Raw genomic sequence first — 23938 nt, forward strand, 5'->3', positions numbered from 1 at the left:
GCTTCTGACTCAGAGCAGAAAAGTCCAAAAGAAGCTCAGAGAGACGGCCAGAACCAGAACCTCTGAGCAGAACTCTGGAGATCAGAACGGATCAGCAGTTTGGGTCGACATCAATGAAATATGAGAGGAGGGAAGTTCAGCAACATGAAGCCGTTTGGTTCCATCAGGACTCTGAGGCGCTACGCCCATAAATAACAGAAATGATTTCAGTTATTATATTGACTTATGAGACAAAAAAATAGTTTCAAAGTCATATTTTCTTCTTATTACTCCTTCATTTGAAATGTCACTGTTTCAAACTAAATTTTTTGATGTGAACTAAATAATTTTGCTTTAAGCTAACTAAATATTTCACCATCAGAGCAAAAATACCAACAAAATAGCTAGCTTCAAATTCAAACTAAACATTCATTTAGTTTGAAAGCCAAATATTTAGCTCTTTATTTAGCAAATTATATAGTTTGAAACTACAGATGTAGCTGGTTAACTAAACATTTAGTTGGTTTGCTAAATATTAGCCAGCTTCTTCAATTTTACTAGATATACTTGTTGAATATATTCAACAAGTAGCAAAACAGTTAAACTTACTAGTTTGAAAGTCTTCAGCTCTGAGCTAGCTAATTATTTTTAGTTTGAAACTAAACATTTAGTTGCCTAGCTAAGTATTAGTTAGCTATATTTAACTACTTATTAAATACATTCAGAAGCGTTTAGCTTTATCATACCAACATCTTTAGTTTCAATCTAAATATTTTAGTTTGAAACTGTGACATTTGTAATTGAGTGTAACTGTGGAACACGGCGACTTTATTTCTGAAGCATGTTTCAGTCACACAAGTCAAAAAGCTTGATGAGTTTTTTTCAGATCAAATGATGATCATGCAGGAGAAAAATTCAGTTTTTTTTACGGAATATTTATTCTTCGTCAGTAGAAATATTTCATCATGAGCGTTCCAGGAAAAAGCAAGCCTGACCTGGCCTCCGGGTGGCGCTGCAGAGTCCAGTGACAGTGTGGTTCATCCTGAGAATATGACGGAATATTTCATGCAGAATCAAGCAGCATTTGAAGCAGAATAATGAGGAGAAAAAAGCCCAAGTTATGATGACGATAAAGAGCAAATGAAACCAACTCAGAAATGATGAAAACATGAATGAGACACAACGGCTGCTGCTGGGTCAACCTAACTCTTCCTCCTCCTCCTCTTCCTCCCTGTCTGTCTGTAGAGCGTCTATCGATCCAGAGGTCAGGGAGGTTCAGTAGACAACTCTATATTCAGCAGCTCTAGGTTCAGCAGCTCTACGTCCAGCAGGGAAGTCAGAAGTGGTTCTGCTCTTTGGGCCACAGAGATGCAGTCAGTGAAGCAGCGTGAGCCGCGCTGACGGGGAATCCTTTCCTCCAGCCTCAGATTTCATCCCACAAACCCTCAGAGATGCTCAGAGGACCAGAATCGAGGATCTTCAGGGACCTTCAGGGATCTTCAGGGACCTTCAGGGATCTTCAGGGACCTTCAGGGATCTTCAGGGATCTTTAGGGACCTTCAGGGATCTTCAGGGATCTTCAGGGACCTTCAGGGACCTTCAGGGACCTTCAGGGACCTTCAGGGACCTTCAGGGATCTTCAGGGATCTTCAGGGATCTTCTGGGATCTTCAGGGATCAGAGCCACTCAGGATCAACCTGAGCAGAAACTCCATCAGGTCATGATGTCGTTCAGTCGACCTGGAGTCTGAGGGTTGCTAGTGATGCTACTGACATATTAGCATTTAAACTAACATTAGCATTTTGGCTCATCCTGTACTGAACTGAGTAATTCAATCCAAGACCACATGCTGGTTATGCCCCACCTGCTGCTGACCTTAGCAACCTTAGCAATGTTGCTAATTTTCAGGATCAAAACACTGGATTTCAACCGACACATTTAATTTCTTCATGAGTTTCCAATCAGTCTCACATCTTTACAGTATCGGCTGTAAACTAGACCAACCCTTTTCAATTCCAGTTTTTTCTTAGTTTCAGTTAATTATAATAACTTTGGAGCTTTTAGGGATAAAGTTTCAAAGCGGAAATGTTTAGTTACGAGTCAAAAACAGAAAAAGTGATTCATCAGGTGAAAAATGTTTTTCTCCTGATTCCCAGTATCTCCCGGTTCTGACCCGGTCAAGACAGCTTGATGGAAACAGATGGACGGAGTCATGAAGGAGAGCGATGTGTGTGTGGAGTCCTTGGAAACGTCCATTAATCTGCCGCCTCAGCGCCTTTCAGAGCAGCAGGTCAGACGTGACGACCTTCATCCTCCAGGTGACCGAGGCGGGAACAATCAATGGTTCGTCCTCTGGGACCCGGTCAGTCGCCGGGACGTGATGATGATGATGCTGACGGACCAGCATGGAGGTGTCTGTCCCCCGTGTCCCGGCGCCGTCTCTGTTTTCAGGCAAACTGCGACGCTGACCTGTAACTAACAGGAACTTCACGAGTGGTCTCCATGGCAACAGGCATCACTGGGTCCTCCAGCACAGAAGAAGCGTGAAGACATGTTTGTGATCTGATTCATTGAACGGCTTCGGCTGAATATTCATCAGATGATAAACAGACATTTAGCATAAAAATAACACAACATGTTTTTCCATCATCGGCTGATGAAGATTCTGCTGGTTTGTAACTTCAGCCTGACGAGGCGCCGCGAGTCACACGTTCAATCAGGCTGACAGCCAATCAGCAGCCAGGAAAACAGCCAATCAGCAACCAGGAAAACAGCCAATCAGCAGCCAGGAAAACAGCCAATCAGCAACCAATCAGCAACCAGGAAAACAGCCAATCAGCAACCAGGAAAACAGCCAATCAGCAACCAATCAGCAACCAGGAAAACAACCAATCAGCAACCAGGAAAACAGCCAATCAGCAACCAATCAGCAACCAGGAAAACAGCCAATCAGCAACCAGGAAATCAGCCAATCAGCAACCAGGAAAACAGCCAATCAGCAACCAATCAGCAACCAGGAAAACAGCCAATCAGCAACCAGGAAAACAGCCAATCAGCAGCCAGGAAAACAGCCAATCAGCAGCCAGGAAAACAACCAATCAGCAGCCAGGAAAACAGCCAATCAGCAGCCAGGAAAACAACCAATCAGCAGCCAGGAAAACAGCTGATCAGCAGCCAGGAAAACAACCAATCAGCAGCCAGGAAAACAGCCAATCAGCAGCCAGGAAATCACCCAATCAGCAGCCAGGAAAACAGCCAATCAGCAGCCAGGAAAACAGCCAATCAGCAACCAATCAGCAACCAGGAAAACAGCCAATCAGCAGCCAGGAAATCACCCAATCAGCAGCCAGGAAAACAGCCAATCAGCAGCCAGGAAAACAGCCAATCAGCAACCAATCAGCAGCCAGGAAAACAGCCAATCAGCAGCCAGGAAATCACCCAATCAGCAGCCAGGAAAACAGCCAATCAGCAGCCAGGAAAACAGCCAATCAGCAACCAATCAGCAACCAGGAAAACAGCCAATCAGCAGCCAGGAAAACAGCCAATCAGCAGCCAGGAAAACAGCCAATCAGCAGCCAGGAAATCACCCAATCAGCAGCCAGGAAAACAGCCAATCAGCAGCCAGGAAAACAACCAATCAGCAGCCAGGAAAACAACCAATCAGCAGCCAGGAAAACAACCAATAAGCAGCCAGGAAACAGCCAATCAGCAGCCAGGAAAACAGCCAATCAGCAACCAATCAGCAACCAGGAAAACAGCCAATCAGCAGCCAGGAAAACAACCAATCAGCAGCCAGGAAATCACCCAATAAGCAGCCAGGAAAACAACCAATCAGCAGCCAGGAAAACAACCAATCAGCAGCCAGGAAATCACCCAATCAGCAGCCAGGAAAACAGCCAATCAGCAGCCAGGAAAACAACCAATCAGCAGCCAGGGAAACAGCCAATCAGCAGCCAGGAAAACAGCCAATCAGCAGCCAGGAAATCACCCAATCAGCAGCCAGGAAAACAACCAATCAGCAGCCAGGAAAACAACCAATCAGCAGCCAGGAAATCACCCAATCAGCAGCCAGGAAAACAGCCAATCAGCAGCCAGGAAAACAACCAATCAGCAGCCAGGAAAACAGCCAATCAGCAGCCAGGAAAACAACCAATCAGCAGCCAGGAAAACAACCAATCAGCAGCCAGGAAAACAGCTGATCAGCAGCCAGGAAAACAACCAATCAGCAGCCAGGAAAACAGCTGATCAGCAGCCAGGAAAACAGCCAATCAATACAAAACAAATAAGTTGGTCAATGTTCCATTTATTTTGGTTCAGTAGCATCTCTAACCAGGACCAGTTCTGGTGGACCCGGTTCTGGTGGACCCGGTTCTGTTGGACCCGGTTCTGGTTCCTGACTCCCCCGTCATGGAGTATCAGTCGCTCCCATCCTTCCTTTGTCAGCTGCTAATTAGAGAACAAACCGAATCTGAAGCGTTTGATCAAAACAAAACAGTCTGGCTGCTTCCTGCTTCTAATAGAGTGGCACTAATCGCCCCCCGTACCAATGTGTCACATAATTGGACCAGTAGGTGGTTCATGTGCTTTCAGAAGATAAATGTGTTTTGTTCCCATCAGCAGAGCTGGTAATGGGAGTTAATGGGTGGGACGGAGGTGAAGGCTCATTAGCTGCAGCTTCTGCGCCGCAGCCGGCTGCAGCAAACACGCATGCAGGCGCCGCAACGCGTCCTCCATTAATGACATCATGTTCATGCTGATGTGATTAACAGAAAACATGAGCTCTGATGCAGTGGCAGAGCAAGAGACGGCGTCTCAATCAAATATTTTCTAATTAGAATCAAGTTATTTATGATCATTAATAATTCAGAAGTTATAGTCGCAGAATAAAAACCAACAAATAACCTCATCTAAAAACTTTCATGGTCCAAACTACATCAGAACCATCAGAACCATCAGAACCTGTCGGATCAACTTCAAGATTTTAACTTGTGACTAAATCACAGAATCAACTTTATTGGCTGATAAAATGTCTAAATAAGGTGTTCAGGGTTTTATCTTCATGTTTTAACATTTTTATGTAAATTAGTTTGGTTCTGCATTATTTTACCCAAAGCGCCTCAGTGCTGCCCCCTCTGGTCAAACGGTGCAGTGGGATTCGGATCAAACAGTCTGATCTCCAAAATCTCTGGCTCCGCCCACTTTCTCTGGGATTTTCCAACATTTGTGAGGAAATAAAATCATGAGAATAAACTCAGACCAAAGTCATAATATCACCAGAATAAAGAGATTTTTCCCATTTTTAGTGTCAGAACTGATAGAAAGCTGTTGAATGGTGAGTCTCTGTTAGCGCCCCCTGCTGCTGCTCCAGTTGGTCTCACTGGTCTGGGGGAAACCAGTCTGTTGCTGGGAGCCGTTAGTGGAAACGATTAAGTCCAGTAAGATGTCTCCAGCTGAAGGTCTTCTGTCGGGCCTCAGCCTGCAGCAGGAGAAGCGACCCTTCCCATCATGTCTCATCTCAGAGGTCAGAGGTCAAGCTCCTGCCTCTCTCCAGCTGAAGCCATCTGGACGTTTTTCTGTTGTTTTGTGACTCAAACAGGGAGAAACTTGGTGATTAACGGCCGCTCCGCTCTGCCTCCAGCTGCTCCTGATGTTTCAGGAAACTGAGTGGTTCTGACCCGATTTGGGGGGGGTGCGTCCAGAACGACGAGCCTTAATGTGCGAGAGGCTAACGGGGCAGTCGGGCCCATCAGGGGCTTAATGAGGTGAACGCAGCTGTGGAACAGAATCACCTTCCAGGTTTTATGATGAGGACGCCTCCCAACCGGACCTCCATTCTAGTTCTGACCCGTTTACCGGCAGATCAACCATCAGACACACCAGCTTCATTCCTCCTGTCTGGCTCCCTGATGCTGCTACAACACACTGAAATCAGAAACCATCAATATTAACTGACAGCAGGTCAAGATGGCCGCCCAGGCGGTCACCAGAGGTTCCCAGATGTTCTCATCATCATTTTCAATAAATCCCCCCAAAAAGGAAAAGAATCAACTGGCCACACATCCAGACATAAACCTTCACTCACATCGTGTTTCAAACTCCACTGAAGTTCATTTCAGGTTCCAACAAACATTTCAACTGTGTCACTGAGTTTTCACACTTTGGGAGCCACTGAACCAGAGGGAGGTTTTGGTTTTCTGCAAAAGCGTTAATATGCTAACGAGGATATGGAAAGATGTTTACTGATTTAACCCCGACGTATCCAGCCTCCCGGTCCTTTAGTGGCTCCGTGCCTTACCAGAGGCACAGGACGGGAATCCCGCCTCATTTCTCTCATGTTTCATCTTTTATGAGTTTTGATGCTGCAGAAAACAACCGATAGATTCAGAGATGACTGATTATTTCAACAATCACTTCATCACAATTAATTGATTCAGCCCTGAAAAAAAATAATTAGATTCAACAAGTTGGAGAATCGATCAGTAGATGACATCATCACCATCTTCATCACCATCTTCATCACCATCTTCATCATCATTACCATCATCACCATCACCATCTTCATCATCATCATCATCATCATCACCATCTTCATCATTACCATCTTCATCATCATCACCATCACCATCTTCATCATCATTACCATCGTCATCATCACCATCATCATCATCATCATCATCATCATCATCATCATCACCATCTTCATCATCACCATCCTCATCATCACCATCATCATCATCATCATCATCATCACCATCACCATCATCACCATCATCATCATCATCACATCACCATCTTCATCATCACCATCTTCATCATCACCATCATCATCATCATCACCATCATCATCATCATCAACACCATCACCATCATCATCATCATGATCACCACAACCACCATCTTCATCACCATAATCATCATCATCTTCATCATCATCACCATCTTCATCATCATCACCATCACCATCTTCATCATCATTACCATCGTCATCATCACCATCATCATCATCACCACCATCATCATCATCACCATCATCATCATCACCACAACCACCATCTTCATCACCATCATCATTACCATCTTCATCATCATTACCATCGTCATCATCACCATCATCATCATCATCATCACCATCTTCATCATCATCATCATCACCATCATCATTACCATCTTCATCATCATTACCATCGTCATCATCATCATCATCATCATCACCATCTTCATCATCATCATCATCACCATCATCATTACCATCTTCATCATCATTACCATCGTCATCATCATCATCATCATCATCATCATCACCATCTTCATCATCATCATCATCACCATCATCATCACCATCATCATTACCATCTTCATCATCATCACCATCACCATCATCATCACCATCATCACCATCATCATGATCACCACAACCACCATCTTCATCATCATCATCACCATCATCATCATCATCATTACCATCATCATCATCATCGCGTCTCTCTTTCGGCTCTGCAGCTGGAGAGGAACCTGAATAAGAGGCCGAGTCGTTCAGCTGAAGTTCATCCTGATGTTTGGCGCCGAGCGAAGCGTCAAAGTTGGGATTTTCTGTTTCTATGGTAACTTCATTATGGGTCGTATGGCAGCGATAAGCGCCGTGAAACAGGAAGTGCTCCAAAATAAAAGCTGGGAGTGGACGGCCTGCTGGAAGCTGAGTGAGAATCTCCTCCCACTGACCCGATCTCTAAATAACCCGAGTTCTGACCCGGCCCAGGAGCAGAACTCAAAGGTTCTGGAGGCGCCTGGAGCTTTTTTACTCCAGAGCTGCTGATTGCTCCCCGAGTCAGAGGGAATCAAACCGGCAGCCGGTGTGATGTGGTGGCAGCCTGGACGACCCTCCTTCCTGTCACATCGTGTTTCACGGCCAGGCAGGAGAATTTCTGCAGAATCACATCCAGCACACTTTGTGTTCTGGCAGGAGTAATAATCACAAATATTCTCCTCCTTTATTCTCCATCGGTCTGACGGAGGTTCAGGCCAGTGCTGCTCAAAGTGGGGGCCGCGGCCCCCGGGGCCACCGGAGGACCCAGGAAGTTGGAAGCAAGATGAGAACAAAATAAAACAGAATTATTTTTTATATCATAAAATTTTGTTTGTTTTCTACCAGATTCTTTTTTCTTCGATGTCTCCATCGTTTCCAATTATTACTATGAAACATAAGTTAAAATAAGTCACAGAAATTATTAGGAAAGCTTTTAAAGGCAGCGAGGAAACTCCTGAGCAGCAGAATTTACGCTAAACGAAATCAAAATAATTATGAAATGATGCAAAGCAAGAAACTCAGTGGATGTTTCCAGGTTTGGCAGCAGCACCAGAAGCTGAGTTGAAATGGGAAAGTTGGAGGAAATGAATCATGAATCAAGTTTCGACTCAGAAGAAAAACTTTTCCTCCTCAGAGTTTAATGATTTATTTTCCACTGGATGGAGAAACTTTATCTAGCGAAAGTAGAAGATCAGTAAGAGCCAAACGTTAAAGAGTGAAGAGCAGCGGTCGGGTTCTGACCCAAACAACATCAGGACCACAACGCGGTTCCCCTGAAGACCCGGACCGGAGCCGTACCTGGAACAGGCGCAGGATGTTGGCCACCATGATGGACACGGAGCTGGCCGACGCGCCGATCACCCCCACCACTTTCTCCGGCTTGACGAACACGGGCGGCTCGCCGTTGGTGCAGCGCACGTCGGACGTGTCCTTCTGGATCAGCGCCTGCACGAAGGTGAGCGACTGCTCCAGGGCGTAGGTGTCCCGGGAGCAGGTGTCCAGCACGCGCGCGCCCAGCGTCACGTTGGGCAGCAGCTCTTCGTCCCCGTTGATCTGGTCCAGCGCGTACATCATGGCCTCCAGCCGGTGGATCCCGTTCTCCTTCTTGATGTCGCCGCAGGGCGCCCGGGGCGCCGCGGCCGTGCACCGGGAACAGACCCCCCAGCGTCACGTCGCCCTCCACCCGGATGGAGTGCGGCGCGTAGATCTCCTGGGATCCGGCTGCGTCCAGCAGAGCCGGCAGCAACCACAGCATCCGGAGCAGCCGGGGGGCCGGCTGGCCTGGTGGCCCATGGCCCTGGATCAGTTCCCTCCGCCCCTGCGCACCAAACTCAGCGTTCCGACAGGAAAAACGCACAGCCACGCAAAGAAGAGCCGCTTCTCAGGAGAGAGAGAGAATTCCCAGAGACAAGTTCATTCCCGGTGGGGAAGTCTGAGCGCAGAATCCCGCAAACTGGCGCAACAGTCCGCGTTCAGCAGCGCAATATCACCGCAAAGTGCGCGCAGAGCCGCCGCACGCTTGTTGCTCCAGCATCATCCCCACCATCATTCCAGGACCCTTCCAGGATTCTTCCAGGACCTTCCAGGATTCCAGAAACAAAGACAGGATCCACTCCTTTAACTCCCGCAGCAGCCGCGCACATTCCGTCTGAGGCGGCGTGAAAAACCCACCCAGCCCGCGTCCCGCACCGATGCCATGGTCCGGCACGAGCCCGATGCTGAGCGCCAGGAGAGGAGGAGGAGGAGGATGAAGAGCAGATCTCACGCGCGGTTCAGCCTCCACGCACCGCAGAAACGCGGGATGAAACTGTTCCGCATCCGCGGCACCAAGTAACTGCGCTCTGCTCACCGCGCGCGCGTCTGCGTGAGGGACAGAGAGCGCGTGCGTGCGTGAGTCAGGCTCCTCCTCACCCACTCACCCCTCCCCCTTACACTTTCCCCTCACCTGTGCGCGCGCTGCGTGGTGAGGAGAGTCCGACCAGGAGGAACAACCCGCGGCTGAAGGAAGGAGATCACGAGACGGCGCGCGCTGTCTCCCGCACACGCACATGCGCGCGCATACTCCACCTACGCGCCTTGTGTGTCAGAGAGAGACTCCTGTTGCCAAAACAACCCGAGAATCAACCGAGAATCAACCCGCGAAGAAGAAACGATCCACTTAATACAGAGGAGGAGGAAAATGGTGTGTGTTGATGTGTGTGTGTTGATGTGTGTGTGTGTTGATGTGTGTGTGTGTTGATGTGTGTGTGTGTTGATGTGTGTGTGTTGATGTGTGTGTGTGTTGATGTGTGTGTGTTGTGTTGTGTGTTGATGTGTGTGTGTTGATGTGTGTGTGTTGATGTGTGTGTGTTGATGTGTGTGTGTGTGTTGATGTGTGTGTGTGTGTTGATGTGTGTATGTTGATGTGTTGATGTGTGTGTGTGTGTTGATGTGTGTGTGTTGATGTGTGTGTGTGTGTTGATGTGTGTGTGTTGATGTGTGTGTGTGTGTTGATGTGTGTGTGTTGATGTGTGTGTGTGTGTGTTGATGTGTGTATGTTGATGTGTGTGTGTGTTGATGTGTGTGTGTTGATGTGTGTGTGTGTTGATGTGTGTATGTTGATGTGTGTGTGTGTGTTGATGTGTGTGTGTGTTGATGTGTGTATGTTGATGTGTTGATGTGTGTGTGTGTGTTGATGTGTGTGTGTGTGTGTTGATGTGTGTGTGTTGATGTGTGTGTGTGTGTGTTGATGTGTGTATGTTGATGTGTGTGTGTGTGTTGATGTGTGTGTGTGTGTTGATGTGTGTATGTTGATGTGTGTGTGTGTGTTGATGTGTGTGTGTGTGTTGATGTGTGTGTGTGTTGATGTGTGTGTGTGTGTGTTGATGTGTGTATGTTGATGTGTGTGTGTGTTGATGTGTGTGTGTGTGTGTTGATGTGTGTGTGTTGATGTGTGTATGTTGATGTGTGTGTGTGTGTTGATGTGTGTGTGTGTGTGTGTGTGATGTGTGTGTGTTGATGTGTGTGTGTTGATGTGTGTGTGTGTTGATGTGTGTGTGTTGATGTGTGTGTGTGTGTTGATGTGTGTGTGTGTGTGTTGATGTGTGTGTTGATGTGTGTATGTTGATGTGTGTGTGTGTGTTGATGTGTGTGTGTTGATGTGTTGATGTGTGTGTTGATGTGTGTGTGTGTGTTGATGTGTGTGTGTTGATGTGTTGATGTGTGTGTTGATGTGTGTGTGTGTGTGTTGATGTGTTGATGTGTGTGTGTTGATGTGTGTGTGTGTGTTGATGTGTGTGTGTTGATGTGTTGATGTGTGTGTTGATGTGTGTGTGTTGATGTGTTGATGTGTGTGTGTTGATGTGTTGATGTGTGTGTGTTGATGTGTGTGTGTGTGTTGATGTGTGTGTGTTGATGTGTTGATGTGTTGATGTGTGTGTTGATGTGTGTGTGTTGATGTGTTGATGTGTGTGTGTTGATGTGTTGATGTGTGTGTGTTGATGTGTGTGTGTGTGTTGATGTGTGTGTGTTGATGTGTTGATGTGTGTGTTGATGTGTGTGTGTGTGTGTTGATGTGTTGATGTGTGTGTTGATGTGTGTATGTTGATGTGTTGATGTGTGTGTTGATGTGTGTGTGTGTGTGTTGATGTGTGTGAACCTCTAATGAATCTCGTTCTGTTCATACGAAGCAGGAAGCTGCAGAACGTTCTCAGAGGAACCATCAGGATTCAGGAGTTTTATGAATATTGATCTTCAATTATAAGTTATTTTATGTGACACAGGTCATCTAGTTGGACACATCTCCCCCAGGGGGCCTCCTGCCTCCGCCCCCCCCCAGGGGGCCTCCTGCCTCCGCTTCATCAGCGCTAACAAGGCGCCTCGTTCCTCCCTGACAGATGTGGATGTTTGTCTTTATTTACGCTAATCAGGCTTTAGTGGATTTACAGGACGAGACCCGCTACAGGTAGACGTTCCCTCCTCCTCCACTGCTTCACTAAACAATCATTTATTATGAATGTTAATCACTAAGCTCCTGTTCGTCTTCACGCTTCATGGTGGAAAGTCGATCAAAGAGACTTGAAAGAGGAACAAACCTGTCTGTGTCTCACATTGGGGGTTTAGCTGCTTTTTGCTCCTTCTGCCAGTTTGTGATCCGGCTGCTAATTGAAGCCGTCAGATCCCTGACACTCCACGCCGCGCTGAGAGAATGCGAGCAGACAGTAGCTGGCTGATCAAACGCTTTGCGTCATCTCTTTCTGCCGCAGTCAGAAGATGCACTCCAACATCAGAGGCATCAGAGACGGAGAGTCGGCCTGTTTGTCTCGCAGGAACCCGGAGAGGCGAGAGACAAAGTGGCTGATAGTTTCTCTGCGTCAAGAGGAGAAATCTTAATCAGAACAAGACTTCCTGTCTGAGGCGAAGATCACCTTCCTGATGGGGAAACCGGGTTCACCTGCAGAACCTTCCAGGTGTTTCAGGAAGATTCTCCTGATGAAGACAGAGTCCAGATGTTCCCAGTTCCAACCAGCAGGAAGATTCCCAGCATGCAGTTCTCTCTGGGCGCTCCAGCTTCCTCCCAGTCCAGCAACATGACTGCTGGGCGAACTGGTTTCCACAGATCAGTCTGAGGTCAGAGTCTGTGATGGACAGTCAGAATCACCTTCGGTCGGGTCGAGCCGACACCAACCCAGCCGGTCTGAGCAGTGAACCGGACCGGAACCTGAGTCGCCAGAGCGGACTGATGCGTAATCTGAATCAGTCCTCGGGATTTCCTCCGCTAATTTTGTAGCCTGATTGGACAAACTGGCGAGTCGAAGAAGTCCATTTTGATTTAAATACACACTTAATAATATATTACAATAAATATAAGTTAAAATACAAAGACGCTATGCTCCTTGTTGCTAACTCAGAATGTATGGAAAGTCTAAACAGCTTTCCCAGAATGAGGGAATAAATAAGCTCCATAAAAGGCTTCTTTATAAAAGAAAAATAGGTATTTATACATCTGTAGATACGTTCAGCAACAGGCTCCGCCCACACCGAGCCGCATCTTCAGATGTTAACTGGCAGATATCAGCTGTAGCTGTCATGCAGGGCCACTAGATGGCGCTGGGATTTTGACACGTCATCAAATGCACGTTAGTCCCTTAGCGTTCACCTCACAGTACACAGGTGATACGCCCCCTGGTGGCCACGAACGAAGCGCTCATATAACTCATATTTATCAGAAATGATGTAAACCCCAACAAGTTCAACATCAAAACGCAGCAAAACAAAATCCGCCGATGTTTTGTCATCATCTGCTGCTTAGAGGAACCGTCCAGCTGCGCTCTCACGTTGGGGCAGTACTTCACCCCTCCACTGGGGGGCGCATCAGAAAACTGGAGAATGTGTGAGACTCTGGTCTCTGCTGTCGAGTAAACGGGTCTGAGCGCCGAGCCGGTTCAGAACCTGAATGAAGTTCCTGCCGCTCTGGTTCCGTCCAGTGGCGGAGCCAGACTTTTTTCCAAGGGGGGCCAAAGGGTGAGCAAGGCTTTATCAGAGGGTCCATATACAAATGGACCGTTCCATGGAACGAAACGAAAAAATATTTGTTCCTTTCGTTCAAAATTAATTAATATAACTAGTGAGGTTATAATTCAAAGCTTTCATATGACATAACCTACTTACATTTCAGTCATTATAAAACTTAATGGTTTTTCACATATTCTTACCACACATTTCAAGCAAGAGCTGGGAGATATGAAACATTAGAGGGCAGCATGTCACTAAAACATATGTTAAAAGAATCTGTCTAAAACACGACCTATCAGCACTAGCATGGCTAATATAATAAACGAGGCACTACGCAGCGGTACACAACCATTTTGTTTCTTTTTAGAAATGTATGACAAGAGCCGCCTCTCATTAGGAAGGTAACAGCGGTTACTGCTGAGCGGTAAAATGTTGGAAATACCTGCAGAACTCCTGACGGTGTAACTCTAAAGCCGTTGATGTGTTTTGGATCAAGCAGGAACTACATGTCAGTTTAACCAATGAACAGCGTCTGGCATCGGGCTGCCTTCAGGGACAGTCGGAAAGTACAGTTTTCCTGGCAAATCTTTGCCGATCTCATCAGTATATTATAAAATGACCATTTCCAGTGGGGTGGCAGTAGGGGGGGCAAGGGCTCTGTTGGGGGTGGCAAGTGCCACCCCGGCCACCCCTCAGGCTCTGCCACTGGTTCCGTCACGTTCAGCAACAGAACCTGAAGGCCTCATAGTTTACAGCCCAGATGAATGTTTCAGCTTCACAGCTAATGCGTTTGCTGTACGTTCCACTGGTTCCACTGGACCTGCTGGTTCCACAGCGCTGCACCGTCCCACATCGGCGGGACAGAGGAGGAGCCGGGCCTCCGGGGCGGAGCCGGGCCTCCTGCTGTGCTGCTGCGGGCCTCTTCTGGCTGGAAATGAGAAAATGAGGGCTGCTGCGCCACTGGAGTCTCGCTGATGCTTTCATGATAATTGAGAGGCAGAACATCGATGTCTGAGTGGGCGATCAATGGCTGTTCAGGCCTGACTCATTTCTTCTCAGAAAATGGGACTTTATAACGATGAGTGACGGAGAGGGCCGGTCCGGCACCAGCTGCACCGCCTCTCCTTCAATCTGAGACATCAGCAGCTCCATAAAGTCCAGCGATTCTCTGAGCTTTTTGACCCGTTAAAGTCCAGCAGACGCAGATTGAATAAACCTCATTTCGCTCAAACTGAAACATCTCTTCCATTTCCAGCTGCTACGGTTTTCTTCCTCACTGGAAAAACTCTGCGGGTCGTTTCCCTGCGAACGGCACAAAACCAACGAAGAAGACACTGAGAGCAACTTCCTGTTTCACCAGATGAAACAAGATGGAGGATTTCTCTTTAGTCTTTGGCTGAAGACCAGGAGCCATTTCTGCTGCTAGCGCTAGGCTAACATGTTAGCTTTGGTTTTATCCAGCAGAACATCAGAAAATCCCAACGGTTCTGGTTCTGAAGGTCCATCTGCTGACTGGGATGATGAAGAACCTCCACAAGCCTTCATCTGTAGAGACCCGCTGTTCTATGAATAACACCTTCATCATCATCATCATAATCATCATCACCTTCTTCTTCATCATCATCATCATCTTCTTCATCATGCCCGGTGTTAGAAGACACGGCTCCCATCAGGATCAGATCGATCCAGCAGAACCAAGCGGTGCAGCATCAGAACCCCTGTGCAGGTTTGGACCCGGCTTCCTCCTGCAGCAGAACCGTTCTGATCAGGACCGGTCAGTGTGTACGAATACGACCCAACTGGACGTCCAGAACCGTTCTGCCGTGCAGGTTGGATGATAAACATTCAGTCATAGCAGCTGAACAAAGCAGTAGATTAATGTTTGGCTGAATGTGGGTCTCGGAGACGGACCTGCAGACGGGCCGCCGGGTTCGGACCCTAAATAACTGCCTCCAGTCCCACTTGTTCTCAACCTGCAGAATGAAGCTGAAGTAATTCAGCAGTTGTCTGAACGCGTCGTGTATCTGCAGTTGTTTCCCTCAGAGCAGCACTTATCTCTGCGTTCCCCCACCAGTTACTGCTGCCTCCCGTCTGAGAGGCGTATAATTATCCAGAGGTTATCGAGCCTGGGGAGCCTGAACGGAGAACGGGTCCAGCCTCAGACTCTTCCTCCCAAGAGAGGAAAGCAACACGCTCTGCTAGCACATCCATTTCATGTGAACGAACTGGACCTGCTGGTTCTGCTGGTTCCACTGGACCTGCTGGTTCTGCTGGTTCCACTGGACCTGCTGGTTCTGCTGGTTCCACTGGACCTGCTGGTTCTGCTGGTTCCACTGGACCTGCTGGTTCTGCTGGTTCCGCTGGTATCACTGGTTCCGCTGGTTTCACTGGTTCCGCTGGTTCTACTGGTTTCACTGGTTCCACTGGTTTCACTGGTTCCACTGGTTCCGCTGGTTTCACTGGTTCCACTGGTTCCGCTGGTTTCACTGGTTCCACTGGTTCCGCTGGTTCCACTGGTTCCGCTGGTTTCACTGGTTCCGCTGGTTCCACTGGTTCCGCTGGTTTCACTGGTTCCACTGGTTTCACTGGTTCCACTGGTTCCGCTGGTTTCACTGGTTCCGCTGGTTCCGCTGGTTTCACTGGTTCCGCTGGTTCCACTGGTTTCACTGGTTCCGCTGGTTTCACTGGTTCCGCTGGTTCCGCTGGTTCCACTGGTTTCACTGGTTCCGCTGGTTCCACTGGTTCCGCTGGTTCCAATGGTTTCACTGGTTCCGCTGGTTCCGCTGGTTCTGCTGGTTTCACTGGTTCCACTGGTTTCACTGGTTCCACTGGTTCCGCTGGTTTCACTGGTTCCGCTGGTTTCACTGGTTCCGCTGGTTCCACTGGTTTCACTGGTTCCACTGGTTCCGCTGGTTTCACTGGTTCCGCTGGTTCCTCTGGTTTCACTGGTTCCGCTGGTTCCACTGGTTTCACTGGTTCCACTGGTTCCGCTGGTTCCACTGGTTCCACTGGTTCCGCTGGTTCCACTGGTTCCGCTGGTTCCACTGGTTCCGCTGGTTCCGCTGGTTCCACTGGTTCCGCTGGTTCCACTGGTTCCGCTGGTTCCGCTGGTTCTGCTGGTTCCACTGGTTCCACTGGTTCCACTGGTTCCGCTGGTTCCACTGGTTCTGCTGGTTCCACTGGTTCCACTGGTTCCGCTGGTTCCACTGGTTCCACTGGTTCCGCTGGTTCCACTGGTTCCGCTGGTTCCGCTGGTTCCACTGGTTCCGCTGGTTCCACTGGTTCCGCTGGTTCCGCTGGTTCTGCTGGTTCCACTGGTTCCACTGGTTCCGCTGGTTCCGCTGGTTCTGCTGGTTCCACTGGTTCTGCTGGTTCCACTGGTTCCACTGGTTTCACTGGTTTCACTGGAAAAACATTATTTTCTCATTGAACCTCAGATGATGGAACCGAATGAGCAGAAGCAGCATTCAGCTTCTATGCAGCACAGATCTGGAACAAACAGCCGAAACCCTGAGCTCTAAACCAGCTGATTAGAGCCGATTTTGATCCATAATCAATATTTGCTTGATCGTTTCAATGATGACATTTTGTTTCATAATTGGTCTGTTTGCTGTTTTTTGATGGAAATGATTTGGAGCCTCCTTGTTGCTGAAATAAACTTTTACAGACGAAATCAGACTAAAACTATTTATTCATCTTTACACACAAGGAGATTAAACAGCTAAGACTGAATGTAAGAAAGAAGAAGAGAGTAAATGTTGGATTATATTTTCTGTTCTGATTTTCCTTCACAGATGAGCAGCAGGGGGTTTGATGCCGTTACCGCCACAGAATCGGGTTTGGACTTCAGTTTCCTCTCCAGCCTGGAGTTTAATGATTTACAGGCGTAGAAATGAAGCCGGTCGTAAATCAGCAGCTTCTGCTGCTCACCTGCTGACTGACCTTTAGTGATGAGGAGTGATGAAGGTCTGACGGGCCTTTCACGAAGGGAACAAGACGGAGGCGGGTTTAATTTACCCCCGCTGTGGAGCGGAGGACACGCAGCTGACCTCCTGGAAAGGTCACGATGCCTTCACGGACCATCAGCTGCAAACAGCGGAACCAACCGCGGCTCTGCGGTTCTGGGCGGGAATCAGCCAGTTGTACGGAAGCCCAAAGGCAAAAGAAAGAAACTGAATTATCCTGCTTTTAAAAGTCATGGTCAAAAATAATATAAAATCTATTTATCCATCAATTGTGTTTTTCTGACTAAAGAAAAACTAATTTCCTTCATTTCTACAACCAGCAGACAAGAAAAATGTTTTCTTAAAATCTTGTTTTGTTCTGAACAGCAAGTGGATAAAAATAATTTTTACCCTTTCATCCAACTTTTCCAACAAACAGCAAAAGAAATAGAATCATTTATTCTCTTAAGAAAGTGAATTATTTATTTTTCTGTTGGAAGAAAAAAGATTTTTCCAGTCAACTTTCAGGCCCAAAAACAACAAATTAAATAAATGAATACAAAGACAAAAACTCTTCTCTCTGTTGCTCTTTTGCTGAAGAAATTAAGGAAACTTTTTTCTAATCAGAAATAATAAAAAAACAGAGTTGATCAAAATGTGCAAATTGCGTTTTTTTCAGACTCTTTTGGGAAAAAGTTTAAGAATTAAAACGCAACAAAACTGTAAAATATATTGAAATAATATTTTGTTCCATGTCGGTCAAAGAGGATCGGGTTAGCTTAGCATCGGCCCGCTCTCTGGTCTTTATGCTACGCTAATTAGCAACAGCGGCTCAACAGGGATTATAATCCCATGGATTCCTGAGCTGCAGCTGACGGAGTTCTGGTTCAGGGAGTTTTTAGTGCAAACATTAATCCAGAGCTTCGGTTCAACGCGAATAGCCTCTGCTATTGTTTTGTGAAATCTGACATCCTGGCTGAACAATCTGGAAGCTTGTCTGGATCTCTTCCTGTTTCCAGGGAATTTCTTTGCTCTCATTTTGTTCTGCTGAACTGACACTTAGAGATGAAACAGAGAAATCTTCCAGCCTGATTTGATTGTTTGCAGGAGGATGTTGATGCTTCACCTGCAGAGAATCTTCAGATGAAACGGAAATAAAAACCCAAATCTGACTCATTTCTGATCTCCTGGTTCTGTGCAGGAGTTTCATCTGGTTCTGGTCGGCGACGTCGGATTCAATGTTCAACTGTTTTCTCCTTCATGTTCCTCTGAAGCCGTTAATCAGACGTTGCCTCTGATCTGTGGTCCTGATTGCTGAGGGACAACAGACCATGTGACTCATGTAATTACTGCGCTGACCTTGACATTCTGTTCCCAGCGGCGCTCGGTCCGTTTGTCTCACGGTTCGGTGCTGGCCGGTCCAATTGGTCCAGAAGGTTTGGGAGAAGTTCTGCTGCTGAAGCACATGGACCAGCGTGATGAAGACGCCCCTCACAGATCCAAGCAGGGATCTGAGTTACGGCTCCGTCATGCAGAGATCAGAGCAGCAGGGGTCCAGCTGTGAGACGGGATCATTTGTCCCGCTGATCCTCCAGTCCCGATCATTCCCGCTGCTATTGTTTTGTGACAGCGGCCTGAGAAGCCGTCATAAATCAGAGCTTTCTGTTGGCGGCAGGACAAGATGTCCCATCCAGAAAACATTCATCATGTTAATAAAAGTGTCACCGCCGCGCCGCGCCGCGCTCTCACTGAGCGAGTCAATATCAGCGCCGCTTTGACCAACTTTCCTCTAAACTGTCCGGCGGGACTGGAGATGGCGGCGTTTCATTAAAAGCTGTCCTGCGGCTCCATCCGGTTCTGTTTGGGCTGAACGGAACCGCGGACCCGCCGCATCTGCAAACAGCAGAGTTTAGATCACAACCCGAACCCAAATGAACTGAAATCTGACGAGAACGTTCTGGTTTACTCAGCTGACAGGAAAAAACATTTAATGTTTCTATTTATTTATTACTGAAAACTTCAACCGTCAGAAGAAAATCAGGAGCTAAAATGTCCATCCATCTAAAATGTTCTAAACTAACCGTTTTATTTAGGTTACAAGCTGAACATTCAGTTTGCAAACTAAACATTTAGTTCCCAAATGCATGATTAAGGCTGAGCAAAATATTTATGATAAAAGTTTCACATTAGAAACTGCTGATGGAAAGGTCAACATTTGCTGACCTTGCTAACGCTGCTAGCGCCTGCTGAGTGGATGTGCAGAAGGATCGTCTCCACTTCCTGTTTCTTCTAACCAGGCGCAGCGTCAACATCTGGAGAAACTACAGTTTGTGTAACTTGATCGACTCCTTGCAGTTTGTTAACACAATTAATTGTCATTTTTCCTGTTTTGTTTGCGGGTAAAGCTGCAGGTTTACTGCTTCTGAACCCAGAACAGATCCTGAGCCGTCATGTTTAGCTCTTTAGAGAAGTTGATGTTAGAGGAAGAAGTTTCCTCCATCATGAGAGTTTGCTTCTCTTCTTCTTGGTTTACAGACGGAGAGGAAATGACAGAGATCTGAGCGCGACGAGCCGCCGTCATGTTAACCTCGTGGCTCTGGCATCGACTCTGCAGCCAGACAAATGTCAGAAATAATAACTGCATAAAAAGGTCAACGTGGCAGTAAAACAGTCTGAAGGTCAGGACAGATTGAGTCAGAGGAAACCGGCTGCATCGGCAAGACGCTCAACAGACCATCAGGGAGCTTTTATCTGAACGCTGATGATGAAGACGATTTTAATCTCTTTGTTTGGTCCATTCAGGATGAATTGTTCTGAAACACCAGAACTGAAGGTCTGACAGCAGATTTTAATGAATTCATGCTAAGATCCAGCAGTCGGTTTTTTTTCCTCAGGATCCTGTTGGATCAAATCAGCATCAAAGCTAAATTTACACCAACTTAAGGCAAAATGTTTACGAATCTGAGCAGTAAAGTCATAAATACATTGTCAATACATGTGGATATGAATTCATCAGTACATTTTACTCCCATAAAACAAGATGTTTTATTCTGTTCTAGAACAGAATAAATGTACTTTTATTCTGATCTGTGCAGATTCAGATTTGTGGCGTCATTGAAAACAGATTTTGCTCTCAGTCGGTACGAAGGTTAAACGTTTCAAGGTTTTTCACACAAGCAGAAACGAATCAGGATTTCCAGCCTGAAGCCGACAGCTTCTGGGTTCACCCTGCAGGACGGGCTGGAAGGGGAACCGAAACCCGAAAACGGTCTCTGGGCAGGGAGAGGAGCTGCACAGCTCAGGTGGAGGAGAAGAGGGCGTGGCTTGGCTCGCCGCAGGAAGTGACACCTGAAAACAGGAAGTGACAGAAAAATCAGATCAGATGCAGAACTGTCCAATAATCAGAACCAAAACCGATCAGAAGAGAAACATCATTTATTGATCCACAGTGAAGTTCAATAAACAATAAAAGACTTCAGAGTAAAAATTACATCAGAAAATAAAACATTAGAATATTAACAAAACAATTCATTTCAGAAAATTTAGTATTTATGTTTTGTTAATTATGGTAACTAATGAAAAAATTACATCTAAAAATAGAATATCACATGAAACTGAAAAAAAAAACTTTTAAAAACAGAAATGTGGATTTAATGAAAACATGTTTAATATCAGATAAACGTTATTTAAAAAGTCTGGGAAATAAATGAAATATGTTATAGTCTGGTTGTTCCAGCATAAGCCCACATCCCCATCCCTCCACCACCGAGCTGCAGGATGAGCTGATCCTGCACACATTTCAATATTTAAGGGTTTTTTCACCAGACAGTTAAAAAAAGTAACAAGCAAAACTTCCTCAACGGTTTTCAAACATCCAACAGAGAAAAAACAAAAAGTTTTCTCTTTTGTGTGGCTGAGTCCCTGAAGGGCAACTGGAAAAGTTTTTTTTTTTTTCTTTTCATGCAAGACATGAAAAAAATGTTTATGCAAAACGAAACGTTTAGAAAATCCCTTTTCCTGTTTGTTGGATGAGAAGAAAAATCAAGATTCCTTCAGAACCAGAGCAAGAAAAACCAAAGTCTTAAAAATCCCTTATTTCCTCTCTGCTGGTGATTTGCTGAAGGAATGAAATATATTTTCATCGTCAGAAATATTAAATAAGAAAACAAACTGGCCCAATTTTGTGCATTGTGTTTTCTTTCAATTTTTCCCTTCAGGAAAAAATAACATGATCCCAAAAGCCTGAGGTCATTCTGGTGATGTTTTTGTGTTCAGACGGTTTAATGATGATGTCTGCTGACAGCGGAGGTCAGAGGTCATCCATGTGACCTGGCTCTCTCTGATCGGGGCGTCGTTGAAGGAGTCACACTCCTCTCCTCCAGGTGCTGATGCTGCAGCCTGAGGAGAGCTGAAGAGCCAATCAGAGGCCAGCAGGAGCAGGTGACCCGGCTGCATGGCGGCGCCTCACCTTGACGAACCTCAACCCGTTCAGAGCAGAACCGCATGGATCCGCGATGCGTTCAGGAGCAGCGGGAACTCCCTGAGGGAGGCAGAAGACAGAAGAAACAAAAACCACAGAACTTCTGAGACCAGAAACCCAGACCCACTCCGGATCCGGCGGCCAGGCCCGACTCAGCAGAACCAGATACGGAAGACTAAGTTGAATGTCTTGTAATTTCCTATTCACCTAAAAGTTGTTGCGTCTCATAAAAAATCATAAATACTTCAGAAGCTGGTTATCGACATTTTTTCACCAGTGCAGTGCATGCTGGGCCCTCGATGCCAGCAGGTTATGATATGAGCCAATAGTAAAAGGCTGCAGGAACCGTTGATCTGGTGTGATCCATTAGGATCACCTCCTGACCTCCGTTTGGTTCAGTATGTGGATCTCATCTCTGATCAGATCGCTGCAGCAGGCCGTGAACCGGATCCATCTGAGGATCCATCAGAGGATCCATCTGAGGATCCAACTGAGGATCCATCTGAGGATCCATCAGAGGATCCATCTGAGGATCCATCTGAGGATCCAACAGAGGATCCATCTGAGGATCCATCTGAGGATCCATCTGAGGATCCATCAGAGGATCCAACAGAGGATCCAACTGAGGATCCATCTGAGGATCCATCAGAGGATCCATCTGAGGATCCATCTGAGGATCCAACAGAGGATCCATCTGAGGATCCATCTGAGGATCCATCAGAGGATCCATCTGAGGATCCAACTGAGGATCCATCTGAGGATCCATCTGAGGATCCATCAGAGGATCCAACTGAGGATCCATCAGAGGATCCATCTGAGGATCCATCTGAGGATCCAACAGAGGATCCATCTGAGGATCCATCTGAGGATCCATCAGAGGATCCATCTGAGGATCCATCTGAGGATCCAACAGAGGATCCATCTGAGGATCCATCTGAGGATCCATCTGAGGATCCATCAGAGGATCCAACAGAGGATCCAACTGAGGATCCATCTGAGGATCCATCAGAGGATCCATCTGAGGATCCAACAGAGGATCCATCTGAGGATCCATCAGAGGATCCATCAGAGGATCCAACTGAGGATCCATCTGAGGATCCATCTGAGGATCCATCAGAGGATCCAACTGAGGATCCATCAGAGGATCCATCTGAGGATCCATCTGAGGATCCAACAGAGGATCCATCTGAGGATCCATCTGAGGATCCATCAGAGGATCCATCTGAGGATCCATCTGAGGATCCAACAGAGGATCCATCTGAGGATCCATCTGAGGATCCATCTGAGGATCCATCAGAGGATCCAACAGAGGATCCAACTGAGGATCCATCTGAGGATCCATCAGAGGATCCATCTGAGGATCCAACAGAGGATCCATCTGAGGATCCATCTGAGGATCCATCAGAGGATCCATCAGAGGATCCAACAGAGGATCCAACTGAGGATCCATCTGAGGATCCATCAGAGGATCCATCTGAGGATCCATCAGAGGATCCAACAGAGGATCCAACTGAGGATCCATCTGAGGATCCATCAGAGGATCCATCTGAGGATCCATCAGAGGATCCAACTGAGGATCCATCTGAGGATCCATCTGAGGATCCATCAGGCGTGTCGGTCCTGGATGTTTGGTCCGATGACCTTCACGGCGTTAATGGAGTTCTGTGAGGAATCCAGACACCGATAGGCTTGGCGCCGCTGATCGGGCCGAGAAAACTTCAGTCTTGACATTTAGCAGAAGCCCTTCGGTGGTGGGAGGTCGGTCCAGAAGGAGAGCGAGGAGCTGATGGAGACAAGGTCGTAGGAATTCATCATGCGGCTCGGCTTTGGGCCGAGACTTTAACCTTCCAGGAAACTGATCGATAATCTCTGAGCAGCAGGAATCACTTTGTCTCTGTCCGGAGACCCGAGAAGCTGCATGATTTATATGGTTATTACATCAACACTGACTTTAGAGTAATGGCGGCAGGCCGCGTCTACACGCTGCTTCAGAAAGGAGGCGAAAACTTCACTTAATCCAATGCAGATTATAATGAACCGTTAGTCAAAACTTGAACAGCAAACTATTAAATTATCCAAATAAAATACAACAGTGAAGACTATTCAGTTTGTTAGTTTTAGGACACTGTTAGCCCACTTAGCTTAGCATAGCATAGCTGTATATAACTAGCATTAGCACCGTGATGCTAACTCTATTCAATTTAAAGACATAATTAGTAAATCCTCATTGACTAAAAA

This window comes from Poeciliopsis prolifica, unplaced genomic scaffold (assembly GCF_027474105.1).
Source record: "Poeciliopsis prolifica strain line A6 unplaced genomic scaffold, Auburn_PproV2 SCAFFOLD186, whole genome shotgun sequence".
In the NCBI taxonomy this organism is placed as follows: Eukaryota; Metazoa; Chordata; class Actinopteri; order Cyprinodontiformes; family Poeciliidae; genus Poeciliopsis; species Poeciliopsis prolifica.